The sequence below is a fragment of the Equus caballus genome, chromosome 8, assembly GCF_041296265.1.
Source record: "Equus caballus isolate H_3958 breed thoroughbred chromosome 8, TB-T2T, whole genome shotgun sequence".
Classification (NCBI taxonomy): Eukaryota; Metazoa; Chordata; class Mammalia; order Perissodactyla; family Equidae; genus Equus; species Equus caballus.
Genome location: NC_091691.1, coordinates 41,910,307 through 41,935,162, shown reverse-complemented (window position 1 = coordinate 41,935,162; position 24,856 = coordinate 41,910,307). Strand labels below are relative to the sequence as shown.

The 24,856-nt window shown below is 43.5% G+C and overlaps 1 long non-coding RNA gene across 1 annotated transcript; it reads left to right on the top strand.

Annotated features, from left to right (window-relative positions):
* Window positions 1–3,627: 3,627 nt before the first annotated feature.
* LOC138915317 (uncharacterized) lies at window positions 3,628–21,899 on the top strand. Its single transcript, XR_011421122.1, has 3 exons — window positions 3,628–3,814; window positions 20,713–20,824; window positions 21,795–21,899. It is a non-coding gene; the product is annotated as an uncharacterized lncRNA (long non-coding RNA).
* The last annotated feature ends 2,957 nt before the right edge of the window (window positions 21,900–24,856 follow it).

Sequence of the window (24,856 nt, the reverse complement as noted above, 5' to 3'; positions counted from 1 at the left end):
GGGAGCCGTGAGCCGCTCGGTCCATGTGCAGCTTTGGGAGTGTTACCTGATCTCAAGAAACAAATGCATTGATCTGGGGAACAGCATACACTGAAGATGAGCAGGGCAGTGTTCAGACCCAGCGGCGGGGATCTCACTCTGAGTGATCCGGATGCATCATTCAGGGCAGTAGGTATCCAGGAGATTCTACCTACCAAGAAGTCCTCAGCTAGAGAAACAAAGGATGATTCTGCTTCAGCCCCCTTTCTTCTTTGGAAGTAGCCTCTAGAACGCAGTGAGGAGGCTGCCTCCAACCCTGATTGTAGCTGTTGCCCCTGGTGTTGATGAGGATTTTTAGGCTGCTTAATTTTAAAACGGTTTATGATGAGGACTTTTAGGCTGGTTACTTTTAAAACTACAGATGAGAAGCAGGCTCCAAGGAGTGAATTTGCTTGCTTGTCCCTTTGTTGGCAAAGATTTACATTTCTAAGGGAAACCTCTATCTGTAAAGATGCCTCCCTCTCTGTGCCAGGAAGAAGGGGGATGGCCTTATCTCTAGAAAGTCTTAATGCCAGAGGCAAGAACTTAAGTTGGTTGCTGTCTGGCAATCTCATGTAACTGATTTAGGGTGGTGGCTTCTAACCTTTCTAACCTTTACTTAATCCGATTTGATTCTTGTCTAAAAGTCATGGGATCACCCAATGACCAGACCCCACCTGCACTGGTAACCATTTTAACTTTTTTTTCATGTTCTTTCCTTTATCTTGTAAAGAAATGACTCACATACCCATGCCTTATAAAATCAGCCCTAACCCTCAACTCGGGGCAGCAGCAGGAGCTCTGCCTGCCCATGGGTCCTGTCCCCATGCCAGTGGGGGCAGCAGAAGCGGCGGCAGCAGAAGCTCTGACTGCCCATGGGCCCTGTCCCCATGCTATTCCACACTATTCTCTAAATAAAAGAGCACTACTGCCAGATCTTGAGAGTCCAAAAAAATCTTTCTTTCGACTCCTCAGCTCACCGACCCCGCATCAGTGTGAGCCTCGGGCAGGCTGAGGAGCTCCGAGAGGGTGTGGGTGAGACTGTGTTCTCCATCAGATACACCAGATGTCGAATCTGAAGCTACGAACTGAGCCTGGACACTGTTAAGTTAAACAAGGAGGCTATTAGACTGCGGTGGTGGCCCACGTGTACAAACCAAAACCTTCAAATGCCTCAAGGTCGTGAAATCGAAACACAGAGGACAACCAATCACAAACAGCCAGTGAGGCTTTAAGCTACAGCCAGTCAACAATTTCCTGACTTTGCTTCTGGCTTTCTCTATGTAAGTCTTTCCCCTGGCTCCTGGTGGTGGAGAGCTAACCATTTCTGGTTTGGCACTGGCTGATTCAAATAGATTTTTGCTCGAATAAAATCTTCAAAATTTTATATGCCTTAGTTTATCTTTTAACAGCACAAACCAGAGAACCCATGCTTCTTGCAATGCTTGTTTGGAAGAGCAGTGTGCAGTATTCATTTGCTCTAAATTGGGTTTTTTAATATGGGAATGCAGCTTTATTATTTTCTAGTACAAACAATAATTTGGGCTTGGCTAACCAATGTTGCATAATTGAAGGAACCTGCTTTAATATGTAGATAAAATGATTTCTGTTTAGCACAGTCACTCATGGGTAAAAAAATGCTTTGTTGGGGAGGAAAATTCCTCTTACCTTCTAAGTTCTTCTAGCTAGTCTAAGAATTAAACTGACATGAGACAAGTTACCAAGAGAAAATCAAGTTTAATTTCATACATACAGAGCCCCCATAAGAAAAAATGCGACACACAGAGAGTCAGCCAATTGAAGTTTGTATACTATTGTGAGCCAAGAAGAAGTGGGTGTGTCTAGGACTTCAAAGGGGAGGAAGAAAATTCACAGGGAGATGGGAAGAGCAAATGTTTGGTAAACAAATGTTTGCGATGCCCTGCGGAGAAGTCTTTCTTATGTAAAGCGAAGTTATCTTTGGTAATAGCTCTCTCATCCTGGGATAGGCTCCCCATCTAAATTCTGTCAGGCAGTTACAGGGGGAGGTAAAAAGAAAAATGTCTTGACACTTCTTTTTCTTGAAACGAATCAGCCTAAAATAATCCTCATGCCAAAGAGACACATTTTGGGGTGGCAAATTTTGCTCCCCTACAGCTTCCATGATGCATGAAAATAACTTATCTTGTAGAGACATCTGGTTCTGTGATCACTCCACTACTTGTTTGAGTAAGCCCTTCCCGACGCAGAGTTCAAATATAAACTTGACTTCCTTCCCCCAGATCACAACATACATCAGCTTAGTGAAACAAATGGAGGACTTTTACCACGTTGCTGCATGTTCAATCGATGATAGAGACCAACTTTTTGCGACCTGAGCATTTTCAGCAAAGGAACTAAATCTAAATTAATGAAATATGTCTGTTCACAATGTGAATACAAGGACACCCAAAAACTGAGTTTATACCATTCTGTCACTGACTAACTGCCCCAGTAACTCAAAGGAGGTTTGGGAAGCGCTTAACTGTCTCTTCAGCGATGTTAAGAGCTGCAATTACCAACCCCCCCAACTGGTCCAAACCCACCGCAAGAGAGACGCCTGTGCAGACAGACGGCCCAGACGCGTCCAGGAGCTACCTTCGCTTCATATTAATGTTAAGATCTCCACCCCAGAAGGAGCCTAAGCCTTATTAGCATAACAAGTGATGTAAGTGAAAGCGTGTTTTCAAACTACGTCTGTGAGAACTTATACCCACCTCTGCACGTGATGACAAAACTTCCCTTTTTGTTCATTCCCCATCCAAAATAAAAGACACCTGTTTTCGGGGCTGGCCCTGTGGCCGAGTGGTTAAGTTCGCGCACTCCGCTGCAAGCGGCCCAGTGTTTCGTCGGTTCGAATCCTGGGCGCGGACATGGCACTGCTCATCAAACCACGCTGAGGCAGCGTCCCACATGCCACAACTAGAAGGACCCACAACGAAGAATATACAACTATGTACCGGGGGGCTTTGGGGAGAAAAAGGAAAAAAAATAAAATCTTAAAAAAAAAAAAAAAGACACCTGTTTTCCTTTGTTTAGGGAGCCACGGTTTTGGAAGCGATTCCCTGTGGTCTCCTTTATTTTCTGCAAATAAATTTTACTTTGTGTGACAACTACTTCTGGTGAAGGCTTTGATTTCGGCTCACCAAGAAGCAAACCCACTTTGGTTTGGTAACAATTCCAGTTAATAACTTACTGGTTTAAATATGCAAAAAACCATTTTATTTGGGCACATTCATGAAGAGTAGAAGTAGCTGGATTCTTTAAGCTGCAGTAACCAAGAGGGTTTACACTGGTCAGGATGTAACAGTAGCTTTAAGCAATTGAATGCTCTAGGAAGGGCTGAGAAGGACTGCAAACGCAGTGCAACTTGATGGCAAACATCCTTTTGTTTGAATGATACTGAGCCTGACCATTCAGCCTGATTAGCCTGATGTAGTGATGCAAAGACTATCCAGTAGTCCATTTGGGGATTTATCTTGGAAAAATTCACGTTCTAGAGCAGACACAGAGAAACTCTGGTCAGACACTGCCAAAAGATGGTGAGTGGGCATGTGTGTTGCTTTCCATTTTGATCAGTAGTCAGCATTTAAACTCAGGAGCTTTCCCCTAAGTATCGGAGTTCTGGCTTCTCTGGAAGACTGGGAAGAGCCGGCCACACAGGGCCGATGTTCCTGATGGCTATGGCCATGGACATGAGCACAGTTGCCCCCTTAGATGTTCTCCCCTTCATCATGGATGCTCCAGTCACCTGCGGTCTCCCCAGCATGAAGCAAAGGTCAGTTACCAGTTACCCTATGATCATGCATTTTAATTATTGGTAGAGCTATCAGGAAAATGAGATGATTCTTCTACCCATAACTCTAATAAAACCTGAAGTAGACCAAGACTTTCCTGTGTAGGGGAGGAAAACATTTTCCTCAACCCTCTTAGTGTCCCCGGCTGGGTCTGAAAATCAAAGTGACAAAGACAGCTTAACAGGAGAAAAACACACGGATTTATTTAATGTAAGTTTTAGGTGACACAGGAGCCTTCATAAGAAAATGAAGACCCCACAGAAGCAGACCTGTGTCTTTTTCTGCTGGGTTTGGTGAAGAGCGGACTGTTGTGGAGGAGTGGGATGCGTTAAGGAGGGTGAGGGAAGTGTCACACACTGGGGGAGACCGAGCAAGGCCTGTTTCTTCAGAGTCCTCCCGCCTCCCTCCTTTCCCCTGGTTCAGCGAGGCCACCTCTCCCATGGGGGTTTATGACCTGTTTCAGGGCAGAAGGACCAGAGAGAGAGGAGGCCGGAGTGACCTTCCTGCTCCTGCCATTTTCAGCTTAAAATAGTCGCATACCAAGGTGCCATATTTGGGGTAGCACGTCCTGAACCCTATCACTAAACAGAGTGGGGAGTTCATATTTCTTTGGAAATGAAGTATATTCCTAAATGTTTAATATAAAAGTGTGTCTGTAATGAAAGGATATTTGTTTTTTAAACCCATTTCACTCATTTGCAGTTCCCTACCTGATGCCTAGGGATTTGAGTTTTCCTCCCTGGTGTCAACCAGTTATAAGAAAATGTTTTCTTTAATTAAAAAGGGCCTACTGACGTGTCAACTAAACACAATATGTGGATGTTTTTTGGTTCACGATTAAACAAACCAACTCTAATAAAACAGTTTTGAGACAATCTAAAGTTTAAACGTAGACTGAGGTTTGCATGATATTAAGGAATTATTATGCTTTTTTTAGTGAGATAATGGTTTTTTTTTTTTTACGTTTTAAAAGTTTTCACTGTTTAAGATGCACGGTGACATATTTACAGGTGAAAGATGATCTGTGAGATTTGCTCTAAAATATTCCAGAAAACGTGCTCTTTTGGAAATTTTCCATAATAGATGGTTTAAGGAACACTGTCTCCCTGACCTGGCTGGGTCTCTGAGCCTGTGTCGTGCAGTGGCCCTGTGTCCTCCTCCCCCGTGTCTTCTTGTTCCCCTGAAACTGCTGCAGATCAACACTCCTGCACTGGTACTAACGTCTTTCTTTATGCTGGGAAACCTTTCAATAGTACCATTCCTTTAAATATATTAACAGATTATTCGACAGTAGTTTTTATTTAAGACACTTATTTTTGAATTTTATATTTACATATATATTTATGTTGTATCTATTTATATATAATAAATTAAATTATAATTTAAAGTAATATTTAAAAGGATATTTATTTAAAAATGAGAATGTTTATAGTTCTGGAGGATTCTGTCTCCATTCCACCTTACTACAAGTCGGAACAGGCTGAAGTTCAGTGGGGGCCTGACGCTGGCCCAGGCGTGCTCTCAAAGAGAGAGGTCTTGGATCCGCGAGGTTCTCTTCCCACCACGCCTTCCTCACCCCTCGATGAGCTCAGGAACACAGGCTGCAGATGTGTTCGGTGATGTGGTTCACAGAGGACCCCCTCCACGGGGCTACTGGGGAGCCACTGGTGCCGGATGAGAAGCACAGGGGCTGAGATTTTCAGTGTACCTGTCTTTCAGTCAGCCTAATTCCAGACAGGAGCTTCCTCAAGAAATTCCCTGAAGCTAAAAATGATCCTTTTCTAGGTCCACAAATTATAGTTCTCTTTTCCGATGTCGGACATAATTATTTTCCTAAGAGGCACGTATGCCCAACACTGCCCTTTGCATCTGCTGGCTCAAGTCTTAAATGCTTGAAGGAAAACTGCACTTAAATGAGTCAGTCTGCACCCTCCTACCATACCAGGGCAAATGGAAACTAACTCAGCTGTCAGGAAGACATGGAGATTTTCATAACTGTAGGACTAAAGGCCGTATTATAACCCTCAACTCAAAATTTCTTACTTTATAGTTCCTGCTCAGTCTCTTTAAGAATATTGTAAGACTCCGCTCTCAGTCCACGCATTACAGACATTGTACCATTTGTTTCACAGGCTGCCTTCTCTGTGAGTGGGAAGGGCTGGTAGGAGAAGATACACCTTGCTAGATAGATGTCCTTAACAGGCTGTGTGAACTTGGACAGGTCTCTTAACACTCCTAGATCCCCCGCTTGTATATATGAGTGAGAGATGGAATATGCAAAAGGACAAAAGCCTGACCGTATGTAAAAATACAGCTCTGATCCCTATCTACAGCAATATGGGAAACAACACGTTATCTATAATAACCAGCCTAGGAAACCAACAAACTATGTGTAAGTCAGACTTGTAAGAAGTCAGCCCACTATCTCTGGCAAATAGTCCAAAGAATAGCCCCTATAATAACTGGCCCCAAGTGGCCAGGACTTGACTAATAACTGACAGCTTCCCTGATTTTTGTGCCTGCTTCCAATCTAGGACCAAACAGAAAAAGCCAAGTATGTACCACTAACCAACCACATAGGATGCCCCACTTCTAGTTAGCCCACCTGTAGCTTCCCTGTGCCCACAACCTCCATTCAGAGCATACCTTGAAGCCTTCCCTTCTTTCCACTAAAAGCCTTTCTACTCCTCTGCCTGCTCTGACCAACTAGCCTCCACTTGTTCTTGTTTGAGTGGTCTTCATTTATTTCTATACGAGAAAGGGGTAGCCCAGGTGATCAGTCCATGGCCCTGATGTTTTTGGATTCTATAAGAACTTACATTTATTCAACAAATATTTACTAAGCAGCTGGTTCATGCCAAGCACTGTGCTGCATGCAAGAGCTACTTGGTAAGCTTCCAGTCTGGAGAGAGAGAATGTCATCAATCAAATAATTATCCCAACAAATGTAAAATTGCAACTGTGACAAGGAGCTATGCACCATGTTATGAGAGCCTAACTTAGTTGGCCTAGTCGAGGAAAAAGGAGAGGATTTCTCTGAGGAAGTGGCATTTGCACTGAGATTTGAACAGGATGAGCATTTACCAGGTGAACAAGAGGAAAAAGAAGTAAGGTCCAGGCCGAGGTCATAGGGTGGCAAGAAGCACAGAAAGTATGAGGACCTGGAGCAAAGTGAGCCTGGATGGAGTGCAGAGAGCAAGAGGGGACACTGCAGATGAAGTCTAAGAGAGTGCAAGGGATCAAACCACACAGGGTCTCACAGGCATTGTTAAGGAATTTTGTGTCTATCTGAAAGTAACAACAATAGCAATGTGGTAGCTAATACTTATTGACTGCTAACTATGAATCAGATATACTTCTGAACCCTTTGGAGACTTGTTACACTTACAGTAACATCTTTTATTGATTAAAAGTCAAAAAACTAGTAAGAGGTGGATAAGATTGCTGGAAGTGGAGAAAGTGGACAGCTATGTGTGAAATTTAAGAGGTAAAGGTCAGAGGACTTGGCAATGAATAGGGTGTAGAAAATGAGAAAGGAGGAGATTTCAAGGATGACTTTGAACTTTTTGGCTTTTGAAATGGATAGATGATATTTCTCACTAGGATAATAAACACCAGAAGAGGACATATTGTGGATGTGTTAAATCAGAAGGCTTGAGACACGCAAAAGGAGCTGTCAAGGATCCAGTTGGTTGTGGTAGGCAGAATGGCCCCCGAAGATGTCCCCATCCTGATCTCTGGATCCTGTAAATACATTACCTTACATGGCAAAAGGGACATTGCAGATGTGATTAAGGTTAAAAGCCTTAGGGATATTTCTGGATTATCTATGTGAGCCCAATATAATCACATGAGCCTTAAAAAGCAGAGAGATTTCCTTAAATACGATACCAAAAACACAAGCAACCAAAGAAAAATAGATTCAATGGATTTAGTCAAGGTTAAAAACCTTTGTACAGCATAGGACTCTATCAAGAAAGTGTAAAGAGTAAGTGAAAATATTTGCAAATCACATATCTGACAAAGGTCTAGTATCCTGAATATATAAAGAACTCTTACATTGCAACAATAAAAAGACAAAAACCCAATTGTAAATAGGGCAAAGGACTTGAACAGACATTTCTCCAAAGAGGATATGCAAATAGTCAAAAGCACATGGAAAGATGTTCAATATTATTAGTCATTAGGGAAATGCAAATTAAATCCACAATAAGATACCACTAGGATGACTATAATAAGAAAAAAAAAAACAAAAAATAACAAGTGTTGGTGAGGACTTGGAGAAACTGGAACCCTCGTATATTGCTGGTAGGAATGTAAAATGGTGCAAATACTGTGGAAAGCAGTTATGCAGTTCCTCAAAAAGTTAAACATGGAGCTACCATATGACCCAGCAATTCCACTCCTAAGCACATACCCAAGGGAAATGAAAACATATGTTTGCACAAAAACTCGTATGTGAATGTTCACAGCAGCATTATCACAATAGCCAAGGGTGTAAACAACTGAAATATCTAACAACTGATGAATGGATAAACAAAATATGGTACATCCACACGAAGGAATATTATTTGGCCATAAAAATGATTACGTGCTGATATGTGGTACAACATGGGTGAATCTTGAAAACATGCTGAATGAAAGAATCCAGGCACAAAAAAATCACACACTGTATGATTCCGTTTATACGAAATGTCCAAAATAGACAAATCCATAGAAGCAGAAAATAGATTAGTGGGTGCCACGGAACAGGGAGGGGGAGAATAGAGAGTGACTGCTAACAGGTATCTGATTCCCTTTTGGGAAGATGGAAATGTTCTGGAATTAGGTAGTGGTGATGGTTATACAACACTGTGAATATACTAAAAGCTACTGAATTATGTGGTGAATTTCATCTCAATAAAAAATTGCAAAAAGTCAGAGAGAAAAAGCAGAGAATTTTCTCTGACTGCAATCAGAAAAAATGAGATTGAAGGAGAAGCCAGAAAGATTTGAGGCATGAGAAGGACTCGAGGCACCATTGCCAGGTTTGAAGAGGGAGGGGGCGGTGTGACAGTGAATGCAGGTGCCTTAAAGAACTGAGAGAGGCTCTCAGCTGACAGCCAACAAGGAAGCAGGAACCTCAGCCCTACCCCGACAAGGACTGAATTCTACCAACAATCTTATAAGCTGCAAGTGGGCTCTTTCCTAGAGCCACCAAAGGGAATGCTACCCTGCTGAGACCTTGATTTCAGCCTGTGGGACTGTCCACAGAGGTCCTGCTGAGCCACACTGTACTGGCACTTCTAACCTATAGAACACTGAAATAATAAATGGATATCGTTTTGTGACTAGGTTTGTGGTAATTTGTTACAGTAGCAATAAAAAACTAATATGTTAGTTCTATGCAGAAAAGGAGTTTGGACACATCACCATGCACCATTTTTTTTTTTTTTTAAAGATTTCATTTTTTCCTTTTTCTCCCCAAAGCCCCCCGGTACATAGTTGTGTATTCTTCGTTGTGGGTTCCTCTAGTTGTGGCATGTGGGACGCTGCCTCAGCGTGGTCTGACGAGCAGTGCCATGTCCGCACCCAGGATTCGAACCGACGAAACACTGGGCCGCCTGCAGCGGAGCGCGCGAACGTAACCACTCGGCCACGGGGCCAGCCCCACCATGCACCATTTTATACAGGGGCTGACTGCAGCGTGGACATGGATGCGAGTGTCAAGGGACGGGGAGGACAAGAAGATGAAGGAGCCTAGGACTGAGCTCTGGGGACTGTTCATGTCGTGGCCGGATGGGAGCAGAGGGAGGAGTCACGAGGCACAGGGAAGACGAGGAGAGTGCTTGGTCATCCTCACTGGCAGTGCTCAATCAAGTGGCAGTATGGAGCCAGCCTTTCACAAGATAGACCTTCTGTTCCTAAGAAATTTCTGGGAAGACCCTCTGAGAGCTGGTGAAATCATTGTTTTTAAAGTTGAAGGATGAGACGTTCCAATAGTTCACAGAGTAATCAAAGTTCATGAAAAAGATAATGGAGATACCAAATTTCTGACTAAAGGAGATAATAATGCAGTTGATGACAGAGGCTTATACAAAGAAGGCCAGAACTGGCTTGAAAAGAAGGTCGTGGAGGGAAGAGTCAGAGGGTCTTTACTATCTGTATGTCTGGTCACCATAATAATGCGTGACTATACAAGATTCAAGTATGCTCTTGTGGCTGCAATGGGTACATGTCTGTTACTAAAACATGAATCCTAAAATGAGAAGCAGTTCCTGTGACCAGATTGAAATGAATTTTGTTGAAAAAGAGAAAAAAACTAATATATTTGAAATGTTCCACTTTCTGTATAAAAGAAAACAATATGGAGATGTTTTTGTCTTGTCCAAATAAATGATCCATCAGTTTAATAAAAAAAAAGAAGAGATCACTGTTTTGGCAATATTCTTAGTCTCAGACAACAGAATCCATGCTAGCTAATTCAAATAAAAGAGATTTATTAAAAGTCATAGACAACTTATAGAATTGTTAGGAAAGGCAAGGAAACAGACTCTAGGCTGAACTTCCAGGAATAACTCACAAAAGCACACTGCAGAATAGGTCCTCCACCACAACGTGCACCAGCACGAAGGATGCGTCAAGCTGTCCCTCTACCCTTTGTCTCAGTTTCAAATGGTGGTCCTCTGAGAGGGTATCTAGTTGGTGAAAGCTAAATCTCATCTGGAAACGGTGGCAAGGGGATATGGAAATGTTGCTAGCTTTCTCCCCTCTGTCAAGAAGGTAGGGGAGAAGGGAGTGAATGAATGTGGACTGAGCCAACCCACTGTGTTGTCCACAGAAGGCAAGGAAGACAGGATTTCAAGGAGGGAGAGGTCAAGTCAGTGGTGCCAGTGATGCTGAGAGAGCAAGTTCAATGAAAACTGAAAACATTCTTGAACAGAGTGATCATTGGACACCTAAACAGGAGCTGGACCAACTCATTCACAGAATTGGAGCAGCTGAAGAGCGAATGCAAACAAAGGAAAGGAAGCTGGCGAGTATCATCAGGAATTTTGAGAAATTTGGCTGTAAAGAGGTGGAAAGAGGTAGGGCAGTAACAGCTTTACGGCCGGGGGAGAAGCGGTGTTTACCTTCTTTTCTTCTGACTTGGATTGGTTTGGTTTGCAGATATTTAAATGCTGATCATAAAGAGCCCTTTGGGAGGTGAAAGATGTGTACACTGAAAACTATAAAACATTGTTGAAAGAAATTGAAGAAGATACAAAGTAATGGAAAGATATTCCATGGTCTTGAATTGGAAGAATTAGCATAGTTGAAGTGGCCATACTTCCTAAAGCAATCTGCAGATTCAATGTAATCCTTATCAAAGTTCCAACGCCATTTTTCACAGAAATAGAACAAAGAATCCTAAAGTTTATATGGAACAACAGAAGACCCCGAATAGCCAAAGGAATCTTGAGAGAAAAGAACAAAGCTGGAGGTATCACACTCCCTGATTTCAAAATATACTGCAAAGCTGTAGTAACCAAAACAGCATGGTACTGGCACAAAAACAGACACACAGATCAACGGAACAAGAATCAAGAGCCCAGCAATAAACCCACACATATACGGACAACTAACTTTTGACAAGGGAGCCAAGAGCATACAATGGAGGAAGGAAAGTCTCTTGAATAAATAGTGTTGGGAAAACTGGACAGCCACATGCAAAAGAATGAAAGTAGACCATATCTTACACCAGGAACAAAATCAACTGAAAATGGATTAAAGACTTGAATGTAAGATCTGAAACCATTAAACTTCTAGAAGAAAACATAGGCAATACACTTTTCGATGTTGGTCTTAGCAGCGTTTTTTTCAAATATCATGTCTTACCGGGCAAGGGAAACAATAGAAAAAAATAGACAAATGGGACGAGATCAAACTAGATAGCTCCTGCACAGCAAAGGAAACCATCAACAAAACGAAAGGACAACCTAACAATTGGGAGAAGATATTTGCAAACCATATGTCAGATAAAGGGTTAATATCCAAAATACACAAAGAACTCATACAATTCAACAACAACAAAAGTGAACAGTGCGGTTAAAAAATGGGCCAAAGATCTGAACAGAGATTTGTCCAAAGAAGTTATATGAATGGCCAACAGACACACGAAATGGTGTTCAACATCATTAACTATCAGGAAAATGCAAATCAAAACTACACTGAGACATCACTTCACTCCAGTCAGAATGGCTATAATTAACAAGACAGGAAACAATAAGTGTTGGAGAGGATGTGGAGAGAAGGGAACCCTCATACACTGCTGGTGGGAGTGCAAACTGGTACAGCCACTATGGAAAACCGTATGGAATTTCCTCAGAAAATTAAGAATAGGTCTACCATATGATCCAGCTATCCCACTGCTGGGTATTTATGCAAAGAATTTGAAAACACAAATTCATAAAGGTACATTCACCCCTATGTTCATCAATAGCCAAGACTTGGAAGCAACCTTGGTGCCTATCAAGGGACAAATGGATAAAGATGTGGTATATATACACAATGAAATACTACACAGCCATAAGAAATTATGAAATCTGGCCATTTGTGACAACATGGATGGATCTTGAGGGCATTATGCTGAGTGAAATAAGTCAGAGTGAGAAAGTCAAATAATGTATGATCTCACTCATAAGTAGAAGATAAAAACAACAACAAACACACACATAGCAACAGAGATTGGATTAGTGGTTACCAGAGGGGAGGGGGGAAGGGAGGAGAGTGAAAAGGGTGATTAGGCACATGTGTGTGGTTATGGATTGTAATTAGTCTTTGTTCACCATGAAGCAATCTACACAGAATTCAAAATATATTACCACGTACACCTGAAATTTATATAATGTTATAAACCAATGTTACCTCAATAAAAAAAAATTTATTTTGAAAAAAAGAGCACTTTGGGAAGGAGGAGTTGAATATAAAAGATAAAAGGGATAACGCAAGAAAAAAAAAAGAATGATCCAGAGTGTGAGGTTTCTGAGAAGGCAAGACGGGTAGGGGGCAGGTGGCATCGAGCACAGGTGAGGAGAGGAACCTTGGCTGGTTTCTCCCTGAGAAAGATTAGAATGGGGATGCTTACAGGAGGTTTGCAGAGATGGTAGCAGAAAGACAAGGGCATATCCATCTGGTAGCTTCTATTTTCTCCATGAAGTGGGATGCTCAGTCATCTGCTGAAAGGGAGGAGGAGGAGTGGGCATCTGAGAGTGAGGAGAGGTGATGTTTGAAATGATCATCTGGAGACTGAGGGAGTGAGGCCTAGCAGAGAGACATAAAGGACCACGAGGCAGCTCTGTGGTCCCATGGAGCTTGATGGTCCCAGGGCAGAGTGGGACCAGTGGGCTCTGGTGTGTAATTCTTCCCAAGCAGAGAGAAAGTACATATATGTAAAGTTTTTTTGTCTCATCTGTGATTGGGGTTTTGCCAGATGAGTGCGACAAGAAGAAAAAAGAGCTGGGGAGCTTGTTCTGTAAGCCAAGCTGGTTGGAGAGGAAGTAAAGAAAGGAGAGCTGCTGGAGTGGGAGAAGCAGAGGCCGCTGCACCAGGAGGTTGGGTGGGCTCAAGGAGCCTTGTGGTGGGGGGAGGTGAGCAAGCAAGCTGAGGGAGAAAAGGTCATGCTCAGAGAGGGGTTCTGCTGATTTAGCGATGTGCACTATTTTTGAATGACTACTATTTCCCAGGCCATGTAATAGACTAAAAAGTAAGCAGTCCCAGTGAAAGTCTAATGGCGACAGCATGTCAACAGAGGGCAGATTTACCACGAAGCCGTGAAACTTAAGCTTCGAGGCTGCTTACTGGCAGGGCTCCTTCTAAGGCCCCGGAAGGGCCCTATCAATTTCATATTTGTTATTTCGCATTTATGGACAAGCTTTGGGGCCCACGAAACTTGGATCCATCCCTGGGCCTTCCCAATCTTGGAAGAAGCCATGCAAATGAGGAACCCCAAAGTCGAAGCTTGCTTAGCATCACAGTAATTCCATCCCTTCATATCATCTAACTATAGAGAAATAAATGAATATAGTCTAGTGGCAAGATTATGGCTTTTGGGTTCAATTAGAACAAGGTTAAAATTCTGGCTTTTGCCTCTTAATAGTTAGAGTATTGCCTGATCTGGCTGAGTTTAAATTTCTACTTATATATGCAGAGAGACTTTAAGGTGGCTGCCTTGATCTCTGTGACTTGCTCCTAACCAACAGAATATGACAAAGGTGATGGGATGTCACTCCCATGATTGTTATGTTATGTAAGACTCCATCTTGTTAGAAGGCTTGCTCTAGAGGCTTGCTCTCCTTGAAAGTTTTGAAGAAGCAAGCTACCATGAGATCTACCTCTGCAAGGAAATAAGTCCTCCTTTTACCTAAGTGAGACTGGAAGCAGACCTTTCTCCATTCGAGCCACCAGATGAGAACCCAGCCCTGGTCAAGACCTTAATTGCAGTTTTGCCAATGACCAATGAAGCTGTGCCTGGACTCCCCACCCACAGACTGAGATGATAAATGTGTGCTGTTGTAAGCCACTAAGTCTGTGGTAATTTGTTACACAGCATAAAAAACTAATACGATATGTAAACATAGGATAATAGCATTTGCTTTGCTGGTTTGATGTGAGGATAGCACGAGAGTGGCCAACACACTTCCAGGCGTGGGTGGACACTTCCTAGTCTGTCTTTCCAGGGCGTCTTACAGTTCCAGTAAGAAGTGGCTCATTCCAACAAAGGGATCAGGAAAAGCAAGAAAGGAGTATTTCATCTGGATCTTGAATAATTAGTGGGATGATGCTTTGTAGAGAATGAAAGGAAAAGAAACTCCAGATAGAAAGAATAGCAAAGCAAAGGCAAAGAGTCCTAAAAGTGAATGACACGGGCAGTAACCCCAAGTAACACCATGCAGCCCAACTGTGGTCTCATTGGGAAATGTCATGAGAAACCTGACAAGGTCGTTTGGGACTAGGTCATGGGGACCTGGGAACATTAAGCTAGGGGAATCTTAATACTTTCAGTTAATCACAAACCCATTTACTTTTTTTCCAAATTGAACTTGAGACTAGAGGATTTAGTCAGATTTAAACACCGATTTAGCAATCGTAGAGTATATTATCATGAAGACTTAAATCTTATGCTTTTACCCAGAAAAAGATTATTTAATGATAGCAATAAATCAAAAGAAAAACTTTCTTATGTATCTGTCTATCCTTTGTGAGACGCTGTGTGTGTGTGTGGCAGCTGTGGGAAGCGTCTGTCACATCTCCAACTGCCTGGAGAGTGACTGAGCGAGGACCCAGCTGCTGCGCTCTGAATCCATTACTGAGTTCGCCCCGAGGCCCTGGTTTTCATGCTCTGCTCCTGCCCACGACTGAGCACAGCCGGATGCTAAGACAGGCCCTTCCTGTGAGTCTGATGGGCAACTTTGTCTTAAGGACAACAGCCTTGTGGAAGTTCTGTCTGAGAACTGCGAACCAACTGGAAGCTTCCATCTACACGTCCCGCCCTCTCTTCTGCTTTCACTTGTGCTCAGACTTGCACTGCAGGCTGATGGTTCATCTTTTCTCCCCCAGCTCCCGCCTCATCATCTCCCACAGGCCTTTACCCTAATAAATTCTTGCACAATTAATGCTGTCACAGCATCTGCTTCTTGGAGGACCCAGAATAACACAAGTTGGGACAGGAACAGTTTGAGAAATCAGGCAGTAAGATGGGGATGTGGAACTGGCCCATCCACCTCGAGCAGGTGAGGAGCTTGCTGTTCTGGTCAGCAGGCGGGGCACTGAGAGACCCTGGGGTAAGGCAGTGGCTCACTTGCTCAAGATGTCACAGTGGTAATCTGGAAAATGTCCTGGTGGAGGGGAATGCTGTGGCAGGTGTCATGCGGCAAGCATTTAAAAAATACAAGTGGAAAAACGCTTACAAAAACAGGAGCGTGTGCTGGATGCAGCTAAGTTGTTTTGATGCCCCGCAGAAGAAGAGTGAGCGACTGCGGCCTGTAAACATAGGGTCTCTGTGATCACTTACAAAGGGGCCTTCATCTCCTGCAGAGGAAGGACAGACACAGCCAAGACGCAGGCTGAACACCTCATTGTTAGAGTCCTGGAGCTCCAGAGAGGTTTAAATGCTCAGCGCAGTCAACTCTGTTAGGCAAAACTAGGGTCTTGCTGGGGAAAACCTGGGATCTTGAAAGGTGGAACAGAGACTTTTAGATGGACAGTCCCGAGGAAGTTGATTCTACAGTGCCCCCTGGACCCTCTGGGTTTGCAGAGGTGGCCCACCCCTCCCTAGTGAGGTCTAGTACTTTCACTGTGCTGGCAGATGCTGCAGAGGTCTCTGCTCCAGACAACAGTTCCCTGGAGGAGCTGCCCCACCTCTTCTCCTGGCTTAGCAAAGACCTTCAGCATGGAGAAGAAAACGGAGGACTGGAGAATGATAGTGAGAACTGCCCCTGCCTTAAATAATCCTGGGAACAAGCAAAAATATCTTTATGGGCTGGCCCAATGGCCTGGTGGTTAAGTTCATACACTCCACTTCAGCAGCTGGGGGTTTTCAGGTTCGGATCCTAGGTGCAGACCTACATACCACTCATTAAGCCATGCTGTGGCGGTGTCTCACATACAAAATAGAGAAAGATTGGCACAGATGTTAGCTCAGGGCCAATCTCCCTCAAGCAAAAAGAGGAAGATTGGCAATGGATGTTAGCTTAGGGCCAATCTTCCTCACCAAAAAAACAAAATAAAACAAAAAAACTTTGTACTTGGTCCTGGAAGATAAAACTGTGAACCAATTAAAGTAGCTTATCAAAATAGCTTGGTCATCAAGAAATGAATAAGGAATTATATCAATGAATGCACTTCACATGTGAGGTTGAAGGAAACAGTTGTCTCCTCACCTGAGGGAGGAAATAACACCTGTTATCAATGACTTTCTTACTCCTGTAAGAGTTCCTTGATGCCCTTACCTTCTTTATTCGACCTAGAATGTTACATACTCTGTCAGCATTTATTCACTTGAATAGGATTTATCTTGGCTAGTTAATGGCTAACTTTTGGCTGGCCTTTCCAGGTTCCAAAATAGTTGCCAAAGGTGTAATTTGTGCACTGGTGATATGAAGAGCAATATCTAGCACACCTGGGCTATTTGGGCACTTAAAGGACAGGTCACATTTTGATAGGAATGTCTCTTTCAATGGCTGCAGACTTTGGCCCCATTGACAAGAGACTTCATTGTCAAGTTGCTCATTTGAGGGTCTCTGTGATTACTCTGGCAAACAAAGGAGATAAACCTATGGGAAGATTTGTGTGTTTGTCATTGTTCTTGCTATGCATGTTCATATTTTTTAAATGTATTTTTATGGATTTAAAAATATATTCCTAATATAATGGGCATTAAAAGAAACAGATACAACTTTCCACATACACCGCCTATGTCTCAAATACAAACTCCACACAAATACATGCAGGCCTGCACAGCTTCTACTCCCTGCTCAGGAGATACTCCCTAGAGTTGAGAACAAATCAAAGTTCACAAGTCTGGTTCTTTTCCCCTTGGTGTTCATTATAACTTCCTGTTTCATTTTCATTTCTAATAAGAAATGTGTCCTGAGCAGTTACTATGTGGGTTACTCACTGACTCTCCCAGTGAGTCTGTAATTTGGTTATCTCGTTACAGATCTAGGTACACGCGACATCGTCACCGTAGTTCAAAAGAGTTGGTGATCAATGCCAAATAGGCGGTCACTCAATAAGGTCCTAGTTGCAGTTTGAATATCTAGCTTTGAATATCTGTCTCATCCCTGCTGACCTGTGCCTTTCTGCCAAGTAGTTAATCTGCAAATAAGCTCTTAAATATACTCAAGGTGTTCCTATTCTTAAAGCACTGTTTTGATTGTATTACTGCCCTGATCCAGACTTTCCACCACCTCCTGATAAAAGTCCAAAGTCCTTAGGCTGAATTTCAGGTTTTCTAAAATCAGATCCCTATTTATCCTTCCAGGCTTAACTTCTAGTAATCTCTTCTGCAATCCAGAGCCTCCGACCTGATGGAACTAGTCACTATTCCCTGCACATTTCTGGCATTTTTCTCCCCCAAGCCCTTCTGATCTTCATCATTTCAGGGCCGTCCTCCCTGCTTCAGAGGCTCAGCCAGCTATAGTGTTTAGAAGGAACCAAGCTGAGGTGAGGTGACCACAGGGAAGGAGGTGGGCCTTGCACTTCAACTGGGGTGGGATAATTAACATAAAGATGCATCACTCTTAAGATATCTTTCTCTACTTGTTTCATCTCCTGCTTTCTTTAAACTTTCTGTTAACATCTTTTTAGTCATGATTTTAGCAATAGTCACGTGAATGTCAGGGCAGAAAAATTTTCTTTCTACCCTTTTAGGTTCTTTGGATGGTCTGATAATTAAATTGACATGAGACAGATTAACAGGAGAAAAACAAGTTTAATTTTGTACGTACAGGAGGCCCATAAAAAAATGAGATCCAAAGGCAGTCAGGTAATTGAGGATTATATGCCATCTTGAGCTAAGGAATGGGATAGGCGTCTGGGGCTTCAAAGGGGAGGGGGGAAATTCCCGGGAAGATAAGAAGAGCAGATGTTCGGTAACCAGACGTTTACCCTGACATGCAGGTAGCTCTTTCAGATGAAAAGTTGTCTCTGGAATAGCTCTCTTTCTGGGCCAGGCACCCTATCTACATTCTTTTGGGCAGTTAAGGGAGAGGTAGAAGGTTTTCTTGAGTCTGCCGGGTCTTGATTGCCTTCCACTCAAAAGAATCCACATGCCAACATGGCACATTTTGGGGGGACATATTCTGCTCCCTTTCATGAACATACCTTACAAACTATTTAAATATGCTTGGGGAGAATGACCACTTCTCTTGCTTCCTGACCCGCAAACACCATCTGGCTGTGTTCAGTCTGCTCTGTCTCTGCGCATTGATAGCACTGCTTTCTCCAGCCCCAGCTCCTCTCTCCCCCATTGGATTCCCATGGACTTTTTTTGTAACCAGCAGTATGATACTAGGGTCCTTCACACATACAAATATTTTGTAGGTATTTGGGTTCCTTCCTCATCTGTTCTTTGAGGGCTGGGATTCTGCCTCACAGGCATCTCTATTCCCAAATCTCCTAGTAGATGGTTTGCCTGTGGTACATTATATTGAATCAACCAAAGAAAAGCAACAAAAGAGCAAATATTTTTGTAATCTGAAGAATGCCATTGTAATGAGAGTCATCATTTGTTAATTATCTGTAGTGTGTGTCAAGCTCGGTTAAAGAAGAGCCACATGTGTGGATCATCAACTTGCTTCCCTGTTTGTTCACTCTCTCTCTCAATTTTTGCCTAAAGTTGGAAGAAGGTGAGGAGGAACAGAATTTGCCACTCTAAAATATGCCTCTTTGGATAAGGATTATTTTCAGCTGGTTATTTTTAAGATGCTCCAGACACAGGAGAAGCTCTGAAAACCAAGTAAAAGTTATCCTTTTATAAGAGACATTTACATTTATAAGAAAAATCTCCATTTGTAAGACTGTCTCCCTCTTTGTACCAGAAGAGGAGGATGACTAAATCTCTAGAAACTCTCATCAGTGGAGACAGAACTGACTTAAATCTGCATAACAAGCATATACTTGTTCATTGTGCTTTGCATGAAAATCTCCCATAAGTGGCTCCCCAACCCCCAACGTCATCTTTTGTCTTTAGCTGGAGATGGTATTTAAGGTCATGGCTTGGACCATTTCACGGAATTCTTTGGTTTTCCTGGGCCTCTCCTATGGATACAGGAGGTATACATGTTATTAAACTTCTGTTTTTCTCCTGTTAGTCTGTTTTTTTAATTGCAGGGGAGACTCAGGCAAGAAGCTGGAAGGGTAGAAGGAAAATTAGTTTTCCTCCCCTCCAAAGGCAAGTGTCCACTTTGGGTCTATCTCGTCTAGAAAAGTGGCAGAAGTTGTCTGTAATTCATACAATAGGTTGTTTTATCTGTATAGTGCCAAATAATTAGAATAACTTGTTTTTTAGTTATTGAATTGATTTGAGCAAGCAATAGTTTAGGTAACTCAAAACAGCCTGAATTGACTAAAGAGAAAGAGTCATACAAAAACAAGGGTATTTCATGTAGCATATGAGGTTTTATTTTTGAGCAAGAAGGTTTCCAAGGTTTCAAGGCAAAAGCCCTGAAGTGTAGGTTTAGAAAAGGCAGCAGAAAATTCTTGTCCTTACTTTAAACCTGAAGTTCTTGGACCTTCGTGAAAGCAGTGCTTTGTGGAGTCCTTATCGAGCAGGCAGTTGCTAGCGAGTCACCTCTTGTGAGTCTTTGCCCTCAAAAGGATGCTTTAGTAGGCCACATAATAATGATTAAGGCCTCCCAAAGAACAGGCCGTGACAACAGTAAATGGCTTATTTGCTTCCTGCACCTGTTTTTGTTCCCTTCTAAGTCCCTGGAGAACCAAGGAAGGCTTTCTGCTGCTCTGAGAAATTATTCTGTCTAGAATATTTGATCACACACCAGAACAGGTGCCAAATAGAAAATAATATGCCAGCTGTCCACCCAGGCAACAGGAAGTTGGCCAGAACACTGCATCTCCTCATTTAAAAGACCCCAAACCTCACATTAAGCCTGAACTAATCTTCTCTGTGATCCCACTGTCACAGATCCTAGCATCCCAGCATGCTGGAAAACAGAAGTCCTGCGGTTCATTGCACTCATTTTTCAGGCTGAGAGTCAGACTCTCTGAGACCCAGACGGGTTAAATGATGTCCCCATCAATTAATTGCTAACTAGCGGCAGATCCGGTTCTAGAAGGAACCCAGGTGTTATAACTGCAAACTAACAGGAAAAAGTGATCTTTATTCATTATTACATTCCAGAACCTAGGATGAAGACAGTTCATTTCAGAAACCATGACTCACTCCCAGTGGATTTCAGTAGATAACATGGAGAAGACTTGAACCAGATAAATCTATCCTAGAAAAGTGTACGGTATGTGTCAAACGCAGGGAAGGTAAGGGTTTGAATATTCATTAAGTCAGACTCCAAATTTTTTATCCCAAGAAATCACTGGAGAATAAAGAGTCATATTTTTGGCAGTCACACATCACAGAACTGTCTATTAAAATAACACCTTAAGACTGCTTGGCTATCTTTAAGGAAATTAAGTATATGAATAGGCTTCCATGATCTGTTGGAATTTTTCCCCAAGTGCATTTGTAAGCAGGCAACTTGGAGCTCAGTGGGCCTTTTGCCATAGGAAAAGGATCTTCTGTAGAAGGGAGATTACTGAGCTGGCCTATCTGACAACAAGGTCAGAGAACTCCAGTCCTTCCAGGCCTGTCCTGAGTCCTCTCTGGACCCCAAGGGACCCCAAGACTCTGCAGAAGTGAGGGGAACGTCAGTGACCAGAAGGAAGGTGGCATCAGGGAAAGAGCACGGAGCCTTCAACAGCTACTCTGACCATCACCAGCCCCACGACCCTTGAACTAATTCCTTATTGTCTTTGACCCTCAGTTGCCTCTCCTGTAAAATGGAGATAATAACTGTTGCGAGGATGAAATGAGCTGGGTGTATGTGAAGCTTCTAGCACTGTGCCTGGCACTGAACCGGTACTCAGTGAACTCTCCTCCCTAACCTCCCCACCGGCCTAGTGCGGTCAGCCCTAGACGAGGGTCTGAATAGTCACCTCTTTCCCTGGATTACTGTGTTTTTTCCCCAAGACCCCAGATTACTAATCGTGCCCTAAGCCCTTCACAGGGGCACCTCAGCTGCTCTCGCATCCCTGGCCCGCAATCAAAACCCTCTCCCCATGTCCAGTTAGGTGTTAAAAAGGAAAAATATCCGATTGACTGGGTCCACACTCCATGGCTATCAGCTTCAGCATCCTCTGGGAAGTACGTATGTTTTTGAAAGAAGCTGCTCAATAACCAAGGTGAATCTCAAATCAATTGAATTTCAGGCATAATAACAAAACCAAAAGAAATTCTTGAGACAGTGCTAAAAGAAACCATCATGATGGGCGGATCCAGACCTGCCAAGCCTACGATAAATCATCCACCAAGGTATTCTTGCTTTTCCTATTGTCTAACATTTCTCTGGATGCTACCTCTCCCGCCAGACTTTGGTTGCCGGGGCCCAGGAGTGGGACTCTGGCAGATATAGTGAGAGGGTGGTTGCTAAGACCTCTAATGGTCGGGGTCATTTGTACGTAGGGGTCACATTTGCTAGTCAGGGACTGTCTGGTCTGCCCTCCCTCTGGGCAGTTGTTCTCCATCCTTTAGGAAAGAGATATTCCAAATGATGTATTTGTTTGAGTATGGGTGGTCAAAGTCTCAAACCCCATCTTCCTCAGCCTGAGATATGGTGTCTCCTGATTTTGAGGGCAAGCATACTTTACTTGTGCCTATAACCCCCATGGATATAATTGCATTTAGTACAGGCATCAAATACAATTGCATCTAGTACAGGCATCAAATACATTAATTGAATGAATGAGTGAGCGGAGCAAATGAAATTCTAATATCTGGTAGACATTACTAGCGCTCACTTCCAGGTCTCTTCTCCTCCAGGCACTTGAAAGGCTAAATGTCAAACCTCCCCGCCATTAAATGGGGCCATCTGACTAGTCCCGGCCAATGCTCAGCAAGCAGAAGTGGTATGTGTCACATCTGGTCTGAACCACAGATGTGAGCTCTCCGTGCAGAATCTTTCCTCGCCTAGGCTACCATCCACATTAGAGATGGCAAACCCTCTGTTCCTGGGTTCCTGGGTGACTGTGTGGAACAGATTACTCCTCCACACCTGCTGACCTGTGTTGGATATATAGCATGAACAAGAAATATGCATTTGTTGAACGAGTTCGGGGTCTCTTTGTTCTGCAGTATAACCCAGCCTATCCTGACTAATATAGCCAGTGGTCACTTAAAAGGAAAGGCAAAGAAGCTGCATATTTTATAAAATACATAAGTGCTCCTGAGGATATTTTCTTGTCCAAACTTTGGCCGTTCTCTGGCTTCACTTGTTTTAGTCAGGCAGGATCTGGAGGTTACAAGCCTCTTAGGAAGGCTACTCGACCTGCAGAGTTTCACCCATGGCAGAGCAGAAAGGTACGCAGCCTGCCGTTACAGTGAGCCAGGCCCCTGTCGCGTGGCAAGCTAGAACAAGGCAGACCATCGGGGAATGTGCAAGACACTGTGAAAACAGCCCCATGGCATCAGACTCATATCCTTGGAACCATATTCTTGATTGATCTGTGCATAAATGTTTAAAACGCACTTTATTTCATTTTTGGGGTTTGAAATGAGGAGCTGACATTTGCAAGAATGAGCACCATATGTGCCTTGTCAAGTCTGCAGCAGCATGCTCAGTGGGGCAAACCCAGCCCCCGTGCATGGCGTCATCTACTTAGCCACCTCCCGGGAGACCTTGTTGTTCATCCACGGACAGCATTTGGCAGAGATGAGAGGCAGGTGGGCCGGCGCAGGGAGAGCCCACTTTTTGCCCGTGTCTCCAAATTCACCTCACCAAAAATTCCAATTGTTTTGGTTCCCGTGTTGGCAGTGAATTTCACTACGATGGGTACCATGTGCTCTAGTGTTTCTGAAACCATCCCAGTTTCTAATATTTTACTTGTCTCTGTAACCCATCAAAATGCCCCAGAAATTCCAATATTTTAGTATACAAACTGTATCTATCAGACAACTTCTCTCACTAGGAAGCAATACAAAAATCCATTTTGAGAGCCTGTGGCTCAACTTTTGGTTGAGACTAATTCACTGTACCTTCATATACCAGCAAACTAAATGACGATGAGGTTTACTTCTGCCCCAGGAAATTCCAGACGAAAGGGCGGTGTATCAGGTCACCAGTCTGGAGCATCCGTTTCAGAACGCGATCCCACTGAGCCCCTTAGTGGTATCATGCGTTCTTTAGCAGAAAGTTTCTGCTCTGCTCACCAGTAGTGAGCACATCCCAGGGGTTCTGTGAGATGAACTTCCAAGCATGGAAATATCACTCACCTCTGAACAGTTCCGTCAGAAACGTGTGCCACCGCAGGTTCCGAGTGACCGGTCAAGTTCAGATTTCCAGGCTGCTGTTCCCTCTACTCCAGCACTAGTCTCAGCCCAGGAAGAGTGGGCGGTGGGGCCCACAGTGGGATCTGAAGTGCGGAGTGGAGGTCAACTCCTCAGTCGCTGCTGCCCAGGGTTCTGTCCCAAGAGTCTGAAGTGCTGTCATTAAGGAGTCCTCCTTAGGTTGAAATCAGGGGACCTGTTAAACCAAATGCCCCAGGGAGCCCCACACCTTAAATTACGGACTGCTAACCTGTGGTGTGAGTGTGTTAGGAGCTGCTTTCCAAGCCGCATCCGCAGGGAGGGCAGCCTGGGCCGAGGCAGGTGGGGGCTCTGGGGGGGAGGGCAGCAGGGCGGACTTGGGGTGCAGCCGGAGGGAGAAGGGACTTCCAGGTGGAGAGGGTGTGGCCACGACATGCAAAGGACTAAGGGGGTTAACCTTTGTCAAGCCTTTATTCTACTCCAGGCCCTACACGAAATGCTTTCTGTGTGTTTTTATCTGTTTGAATTCCCTCAATGATCTTGGGAAGTAAAACATTACTCTCCCTTTACAGGTGAGGAATGGACCAGCCAAGGAGGTTGATGACATCCCCAGGATCATACAGCTGGGGGTGATGGAGCCATGACCTGAGCCCACTCTCCCTCTAAAGCACTTACTGTCCCACTCTCTGAGTTGGCCTCGGCCTCAGCGCCAACTCTGATATAATAAACCCCTATGACCCAACCTTGTTGGTCCAGACACTGAGACGGTAGAGTTTAACAAATTAGGAGGAAGAAAACAGTTCAGCAGTTTCTCAAAAAATTAAACATAGTATAACCATATGATTCAGCAAATGCACTTGTAGGTATACACCTAAAAGAATTGAAAGCAGGGGCTCAAACAGATGTTTGAGTGCACCAATGTTCATAGCAGGATTATTCACAATAGCCACAAGTGGAAACAACCTAAGAG